General features: G+C 35.7%; 1 long non-coding RNA gene across 1 annotated transcript; it reads left to right on the top strand.

The window, feature by feature from the left end:
- The first annotated feature begins 3,464 nt into the window (after window positions 1-3,464).
- LOC149767791 (uncharacterized) lies at window positions 3,465-4,692 on the top strand. The gene is made up of 4 exons (XR_016400236.1): window positions 3,465-3,590; window positions 3,677-3,748; window positions 3,822-4,188; window positions 4,286-4,692. It is a non-coding gene; the product is annotated as an uncharacterized LOC149767791 (long non-coding RNA).
- Window positions 4,693-9,446: the final 4,754 nt, after the last annotated feature.

Raw genomic sequence — 9,446 nt, 5'->3', positions numbered from 1 at the left:
CTATGGGGTCACACACACTAGAAGTATTGACCAATCTGATAGTTGAAAAGTGATTATAAATCACAAGTAATCAATTCGATTGATAATAAATTGAAGAAGGAACAATGGGAATTAATTAATTGGACTTAAACACGAAACCTACTTGGAGTAGGATTCCTGGAGTCCTAATTTGATTAGGACTGGGAGTCCTACTTGGAGTAGGACTGGGATTCCTACTTGGAGTAGGATTCCTACAATCCTAATTAGATTAGGATTTTGAATTCAATTTGGATTACTACTTAGAATAGGATTCCTAGAAGTCCTAATTGGATTAGGACTTCGGATTCAAATTAGAGTCCTAATTGGATTAGGACTAAAATTGAATAAATCCTAATTGGATTAGGATTTCTTAAGTCCTAATTAATTATTAATCTAATGAATTAACAAGACTCCTAATTGGATTAGAATTGAAGAGTTCAACTGAGTCAAAATTGATTTAAGTTCTAATTGGATTAGGACTTACCTAGATTAGACCCAAAATTGGTTTACCCTTGGACTAAGCCTAATTAGATTAGGGCTTAGCCACATTAGGGCATCCCAATCCTCCTTAGAGGAGGATTAGGGCTAACCAAGAGGGAGGGGCTTGCGCCCCTCCCCTTTTTCCTCCTTGGTGCGGCAAGAAAAGAGGGGCCGACGCCCCTCTTGGAAATAAGTCAAGGGCTCCTAACTTGTAGGAGCCCTTCATGCCTTTAAAAGGAGAAGTGGGCGGCACCCTAGGGCATTCATTGAAGCCCTATTCCTCTCCAACTTGTGGCCCCCTTCCTCCCTTTGGTCTTCAGCTGCAAGCAAGGAAGAATAAGAGAAGGCCTTGGCGGCCTCCTCCCCTTCCCTTCCTTCTTCCAATGCAGGAAAAAGAAAAGGCTGTGTCTAGCCTTTGGTTCTTCTTCAAAGATCCTTTCTTCTTCTTCCTTCTTCCAAGCATAATCAAGAGTTAATTAAAAGGGAAGAAATCAGCCATCAAAAGAAGTCTCTGCAAGGGAGCTAGCACCCCGGGGAGACAAGGAAATCTTGATCGGTCCTCTACTTCGTGTGGATACCCGTAGAGGCCGGACGCTTGTGCGGCTTCAAGCGAACCCTCTTCCAAAACCACGATCATCAGGTTGCGGTGATCACCTACCCGCACAAAGGTGGATATCTGATCTTCCTAATGTTTCAAAAGTATTTAATCCTTATCTAACTACGAACGGTTTTTGAACAACGTTCATGCGATGAACAGTTGATCCCGCACATGCCTCTTCCGCTGTATCTGAATTTTTTAAAAAATTTTCTACGGCATGGGTGGGTTCTAACAATTTTTGTCGACATGCTAAAGATCCGACTTAATTTGAAAAATGCACTTTACTCAAATAGTGAGTTCTTTCATATAAGGTGTTGTGCTCATATTCTTAACTTAATTGTACAAAAAGGATTAAAGGAGATAGATGAACCTATCTTTAAGGTTCATGAAAGTATTAAATATGTGAGAGATTCACAAGTTCACAAACAAAAATTTTTGGAATGTGTTAGACAAGTTTCTTTGAAAAGTAAAAAAAGCTTAAGGCAAGATGTTTCTACAAGATGGAATTCAACTTTAATGATGCTAGAGAGTGGTCTTTTTTACTGCCGAGCAATTCTTCATTTGAAATTAAGTGACTCTAATTACAAGCATTGTCCATCTGAAGAGGAGTGGGGCAAAGTCGAGAAGATTAAGAAGTTGTTGAGTGTATTCTATGATGCTACTTTCGTATTCTTCGAAGTTAAATATCCTACATCAAACATATATTTTCTTCAAGTTTTCTTGATTGAGTTCACTTTAAGGCAAGAGATGGAGAGTGTAGGTGCTTCCATGCAAAGAATAGCATAACAGATGTATGAAAAATTGAAAAAGTATTGGTCAGATTATAGCTTAATCTTGGCCATGGCAGTCATTTTGGATCCTCGGTACAAATATCAATTTGTGGAGTATTGTTATAAGAATCTGAATGGATATGGTTGTATCGAGAGCATGCGCATCCGTGATTGTATGTTTTCTCTCTTTAATCAATATATGCTTACTTTTTCTAAAGCTCCAAACTTATGAAGACATGGAGAGTGGTACTTTTGAGACTTCTGAGCCATGTTGAAAAGCCGATGCTTTTAAGGTAATATAAAACTTTGTTAACAAAATAAATTTAATGTACTTCTATATGGTATTGTTTCTAATAAATAACTCATTTTATTTTTTCAATCATGTAGGATTTTGATACATTTGAAAGCTTTGATTTTATGACTACTGCACAGAAGTCTTAATTGGAGTTATATTTGGATGAGCCTAGAGTTGATAGGAAGTCCAATTTGGATATCCTTGATTTTTGGAAAGCCAATCAGTTTCAATATCCTCAACTTTCTCTTATGGCACGTGATATTCTAACTATTCCAATATCTACAATCGCCTCTGAATCTGCTTTTAGTATTGGTGGGTGAGTACTTGATGAGTATTGTAGTGCACTTAAATCGAATATTGCCAAGGCCTCGATTTGCACTCAAGATTGGGTGTTTGAAAAGAAAGATATTTGTTTCATTAATACATTTCTATTATTCTTTGAATGAATTTATTATTAATTATTGCAACATTTCAATATAGATGTTTTGGATTCTAAGTTAGATGAGATTGTAAAAGATGTCATAAACTCAAGTTCCTACAATGAAGCTCAATCAACTCAATGTTCAACCAATATTGAATTCAATCCATAGTGAGATGAATCATGATCATGGATACTTTTTTGGATTTAAGTTTCGAACTCCTTTTTGGTTTTGATTTAAATATGGATGTTGTTATAGTTTGGGACTCTTTTTTGTTTTGCTTTGACTATTGATCTTGTCATTGGACTCATGGAGTTATGGTGGTGGTTATTAATTATTAAGTGGTAGATATGTATAGTTGCTTTTGATATTTATAGCTATTTGATAGTTTTTTTTGGTGGATTCTTTTTGCACAGATTAGTATTGTAACCGTGATTAGAAATTTGGTTCTTGTTTCATGAGGGATTTAAGTTTAGCGTTTAAGTATGTCCTCAATATTATTTCAGTTAATAATTCCATTCTATCTTCAGCCATGCAATGTCTTCAACTTCTACTAGTATTGGTGATAGTTCATTGTTTGGCAAAGTAGATGCCAGACTTATTTTTATGAATATCTGATGTGGAAATGAATTGATGCAACCAGATCTTGAAGCCATTGATGTGCCATATATCAGACGAATTATAATTGCTTAAGGAATTCTTGATGTTTTCTCTAGGCATATCCAATATACTGTTGTTTTCAAATAAGCAACTCTTTAGGCAAGGATCTTCTTCGATAAAAGTATGAACAAATTTCACAAAAAAATGAGTCTAGAATATTTACCACTATCCTCCTCGAAGATGTATTTACAAAAAATTGAGTCTTGACTCCTTATAATATTTATCCCAGTAGTGTAATGTTTGAAGGTAATAGTAAATACCAGATCAGAGACTGTTCAGGCTTGGGTGGATTTGCTCAAGTATATAAAGCTTATATTGACAACAATCCTGATAACGTGGTTGCACTAAAGGTTATTCCTGCTCTCATCTGCATTTTCTCTTGCAATTGTCATGATTTTTTAGAATTATAGTTTGCTTGATTATCCTTTTTTTGCAGATTCAAAAGCCTGCATTTCCTTGGGAATTATACATGTATCGCCAACATGATAAGCACATCTTTGATGTTAAGGTATGATTGCCTTTTAATCATATATCTACCATACAACTTATTGTTATTAAATGCTGCTTACACTTGAAAACAGCTCTGTCTGAGACCATGCTTTGGATTTGCTCATAGAGTGCATATCTTTCCTGACTTGAGCTAGTTTGTGACTATTTATCTCACGGAACTCTTCAGGTAACCACATATTGAATATTGTTGGCCAGTATGTTCTTAATTCTTACTTCTACAACCTGAATTTCTTCTAAAATGTTCATTTGTGATTTTTTCTACTTTTATCTGTCTTGGATACATATGAATATCAAATCTATCTCACCTAACACCCTTGCTTTTTGGATGCTATCAATTTGCTTACTTTTTTTTTGTCAAGTCACATGATTATATAGCTGAATGAGATGTTTGTCTATGGGTTAAAAGGTTCCACCTGCCTGAAGCTGAACTGCTTAATGGTTTGTTTTGCTTCTATCCTTTCTAGATTTTTGGGCCCATTAGTTTCTGTTTCTGTCAATTCATTTTAACTCATCTCAACATTTATATTTATGCAAGCCTTGCTGTGATGATTGGGATTTTCATGGCTTCGTGGATAACTTGATAGATGGATAATTTCTTTTGCAAAACTATGTTACTTATAGCTGTTGCTGGGTGCTTCTTATAAGAAGGAATAAAGACATTGGTACTCTGAAGAAGCTTCTTGAGGAAACAACCTTCTATGTCAAGCAGTGGCAAGCAACTTGGCTGGAGGATGAAATCCCTAGTGTTTCCAATAAAGAGTAGCTTGATGTTCATCTAGGAGTCACTCTTATTTCATTCGATAGGTTCTATCCTTTGTTGTATATTTTTCTCATTTTTTTCTTAGTACCATTGTAAAAGATGAGCATATAGTTCCTTCTAACTGTTGTAGCACAAAATGTGTAATCATATTTTGCTTAGTATTAGTTTGATTTGTTGACGTTGATCTTATGATTTAGTTTGGCAATAGGTAAATAATTCGTCCGATAGGGTTCAGGCCAAGAATTCCTCATTGCCACATATTAAACAGGTTGGGTTGGGCTACTTACCTATTTATTAAACAGGTTAAACAGGTCGGATCAGATTGGGCTGGGCTAACGGGTTTACTGTTAAACAGGCTAAACAAGTCGAGTCGGCTTGGGTAAACTAAGGTGCAAATGGGTCGGATTGGGTCGGGTCTTGAGTGACTCCGATCCAATTCGGTTTTTTGTTCAGGTCCTAATTTTAGACCTAGACCTGACCCAATTGAAGAAGGGTTAGATTGGGTCGGTTCCACGGCTAAAATTTTTGACCTAACGGGTCATTCGGGTCGGTCCGGGTCGGATCTACTCTGGATCGGGGTCGGGTTTGGGTCAAACCAAACCAAATTTTATGATAGAATTAAACCAAATTACCTTTCACACCTGCCTCTATATGTTTCTGGTGCATCAATTTTTGATGCACTTGTAAGAGAGAATGTGGTTGAAATTTAAGGGCAAACCTGCCCATTATGATAAAAATATGTAGCTTGTTGCATTTCACTTGTGCTTTATTTCATATTTTGATTTTTGAATTTTACATTTGCTGTAAAAAAACTATTTGAGTTGGTTCATGATTGGAATTCTTAGTGAACTTTCCTACAGTTTTGCCTATTTCAGTTCCTCATGCTGGATTTGGATTGGGTTTTGAAAGATTTGTGCAGATTGCAACTGGAATTGAGAACATGAGGGATGCAATCCCTTTCCCCAGAACTCTTGGTTCCGCCGATTTCTGAAACCCAAAACCATGATATATATTCCTAAATAAATATATTCTTTTTACTCATTTCAAATAATCTAGAGGTATACGCAACACTCTATATCAACTTTTTCCTATATCTGCAAATATAAAATATCTGAACTATGAAGAAAGAAATCACTAAGATTCATACCAAGGGATTTCAGAGGCTTGTTATTATGCACATCTCAAACTTGACGACAATTTTATGAGAAAGAGGATGTCTAGAAAACTTGATGCATCCTAAGTTGTATTTGTGAATTTTATAGCGAAATGGCTGGGCGGGGTCCGGTTTAAATGGGCCTAAATGGGTAATCCGGGTTCGGGTTGGGTTAGATCGGGTCGTTGTGTAAATAATTCAAAATTGACCCAAAAAAATTGGTCGGGTTAGATTCGAGTCAGGTCGAGATTGGGTTGACCTAGACCCAACCCAAAAAACAAAATGAGTTCAAATTAGAACTCAACCTGGACCCACAAGTCCTCTAAAATAGGTCAGGTCGGGTCACGAGTCACCTCGACCCATTTGCAACCTTAGGGTAAATAGGTTACCTATTTATTAAACATGTTAAATAAGTTAGGTCGGATCACCTGTTTATTAAACATGACAGATTCAAGTTGCAAATTCTGACATGTTTAGTAAACAGGTCAGGTCTGGATTTATGATTTTCTAATCTGACCTGCACTGACCGGACCCATTTGTATCCGATCTGATACAATTGCCACCCCTAGTTTTGATGGAGAGGTCGAAGGAAAAGCCTCAGCTACTAAAGCCAGAGGGATATATCCAAGTCATCCTTGGCTTCAAACTTCATCGGAGAAGTTGCGAAGGAAGATGACTCCCGATGGGAGTCTGGTTCCATTCCTCGACACATGCTTTACATGTGCTGGCCATTTTTTTTTTTCTCTAGGCCAAACCTTTTTATCTGGGGTGGTCAAGTGGATCAAGCCCAGCTAATCAGGTCGGGTGCTACATTCTTTCCCTCGAAAAAAATTTCATCCTTGAATTTTTTCGTACCTACAATCTTGAAGAACAAAAGAATATTTTTTTCCAAATCAAGTCATAATATTTTTCAAATCAAGGTTATTATTTCTAACCAATTTCAAAATAATTCATTCACTACATTTGCTACACAACTCTGTTCCTAGACCACCAGCATAGCACATCAAATCTAGGTTCTAAAGATACCTACTTATTAATATAGGCATTGATATAAATATTAATCCTTATAAACACTTCCAAAATTTGAAAGTTCATATTCTTCTTTTGACAATCATTAAAGGAATGTAATGCAGCCACTTAATCTATTCTAACAACATAATAAGTTGTCTAACAAAAGTAGTGGGTGTGAGTGGTATTCGAGTCAAAAAATAATAAGTATATATACTAGAACTAGATTAATACCTGTCACTATTACATTAAAAGTTTGTGCATCTTGTTGTGCGAGGGTATAAACCTTTCCTTGGGTCCGGGGTTTCTAACTTCCCTCCATATTTTGTTTAGCAATCTAAGCAAGCTGATGCTCCTTCATCTGTGAACATTCAGCTATTTTGTAGCCCTTCTGACCACAACCAAAACATGCACCAATGTTCTAGTGACAATCATTTACAACATGATTTCCACCACATCTGGAATATTTATTGCTATATGTCTGCCCAAAGTTATCACTCACTCATCTCTTGTTCGAACTTTAGGTGTTTCTATTTCTTTGTTTCTAAGATTTGTTTGACCTATTCCTTTTCTTTTGATTCCTTTCCCTTTCAGCCCATTCTACAATAACTTCCCTTCAATTATTAAAGCCTTATTTATCAATGGCATAGGTAGTTAGTACATATGGCACTATTTGCTTTTTTGATTTCTATCCTTAGTTCCATCTCAAATTTATACACCCAATCTAGCTCATTCTTAACTAACCTTCGAACAAATTTAGTTAGCTCTATAAATTTAACCTTATATTATGCAATTGTTACATTCTTTTGGTTTAGGTGAATAAATTTCTACTCTCTCTGTGTCTTCGCACTCTGGACGAAGTACTTAATATAAAATACTCCTTAGAATCTTTTTCAAGTGAGTGACTCCCTATCTTATTCATATTTATGTTCCAACATCCGTCACTAGTTGAATGCCTTACCTTACAACATGTAGGATGCATAAAGAGTCTTTTCATCATCATGGCATCTTTGATCAACAAATGCTTTCTCCATCTTCATAAGCTAATTTTCATCTTTCAAATTTTCTATAGTCCCCTTAAAAGCTGGTGGGGCCAACTTCTTGAAATCCGTAATGTTACTTCGCTGCTAGTGCTACTCTCCATACCCTACTGCAGCTGTGTTTGCATCTGTGTTGCATTTGCCATGGTTGCAGTAATTATTGTTGTAATTGATATTGCATTTGCATTAATCCAACTAATGTTTGCATTAATTGGGCCATATTAGATTCCGGTTGCTCTGTCTGATGGTTTTTAGTAGGATCAATAACCCCTTTCTAGTCAAGAGTGCCACCAACTTGCTAGAGAGTACCACCAACCTACTGGTTTGATGTCTCTCTGGCAGTATTTCTGATCATCTTTTTCATCCGACGTGAAATTATCTTAACCTATATCCATCATACATCAGCAGACCCTTAATAAACTTATTAATTAATTATAAATTTATTAAGATAACTTATGTCACATCATAATAAACTAATGCCCCAATGTTCCTAATGTCTACACACCTACACTCATCCTATGTCTGATTCTATAACTTATATTAGACCATTTATACTCTGATACTATATTAATTGTCATGCCCCCACTCTGAGATCGTGAGCAAGAGATCATATTATTCCGCTGCATATTTATAGAAAACTATCCTCATAAGCATGCAAGGCATCTCAACATAATGTCATAAACAAGTGGCGAAATAAATTTAAATAATTAATGTTCAAACTTTAACTTATACCTAAATCAAAATGAAATGTCTCACAAAACTAATAATATTCTAAAATCTTGCATCAACTTTAATAAAACCCTAGTTTAAACTAAAGATGCCAAAATTTTTATCTCTAGTTGTTTTCCCATAATGCAACTTCGAGTCAAGTTAGCTCTCTAAATCTGTAGATATAGTAGAACGTAAAATAATGAGCTAACCCGCTCAATAAGCAATGAAAACTTTAGTTAGATAAATTAACAATAAGATAAATAATTATGTAATAAAGATAAGCATACATGCTATATTAATTCAAAACTAAATCTAAATATACAACACTATCATAAACAATATGCATGCGAATACAGTCATTTCAAAATTTAAATTTCGTTCATAAATCAAATTTTTTAAAAACATTAAGTTCATCTCGATAGCCATGAACTATGATTACATTTATACCCTATTGTTAGGCCAGAATATGAGCTTAATAATAATTAAAGTGTCAATATATAACCTCCATTGGCAAGGTATCGATATGCCAGCATATAATCTTCACCGACGAGATATTAATGTACTAGCACATAACTCCTATTGTCGGGGTATCGATGTACCAGTTCATAACTCTCATCTATGGGGTATCGATATATAGTGAGGTTATATAAACATCTTGAAATCAAAACTCTATTTCCATAAACCAATTTCATGTAACGAGCAAACCATTTAAGGTTGCAGAGGGGGTGGGGGGGAGGGGTGGGGGTGCAAATTGTGTTTGAGGAAGGATAGTTATTTGAGGATGTGAATGAGTTCAGAAGTGCATTGAGAGATTATGCTGTCCAAGGTGGGCTACGAACTTAAGAGGGAGAAGAATGAACCTGAGAGAGTGACTGCTTATTGCTTAGGTCAGGAATATAACTAAAGAATTCATGCCTCCATTATACTTGACAATAAGACATTCATGTTAAAAACCTTACACGGGCGACATTCATATATAAGGCCTATAGAGAATAAGAATGCAAAGCCCAAATGGATAGCCAAT

Source organism: Phoenix dactylifera, chromosome 4 (genome assembly GCF_051530095.1).
Source record: "Phoenix dactylifera cultivar Ajwa chromosome 4, Ajwa_hap1_PhDact_Kaust_v1.1, whole genome shotgun sequence".
Lineage (NCBI taxonomy): Eukaryota > Viridiplantae > Streptophyta > Magnoliopsida > Arecales > Arecaceae > Phoenix > Phoenix dactylifera.
Note: the sequence above shows the minus strand (reverse complement) of the source record. Positions and strands in the feature narration are given on the sequence as shown.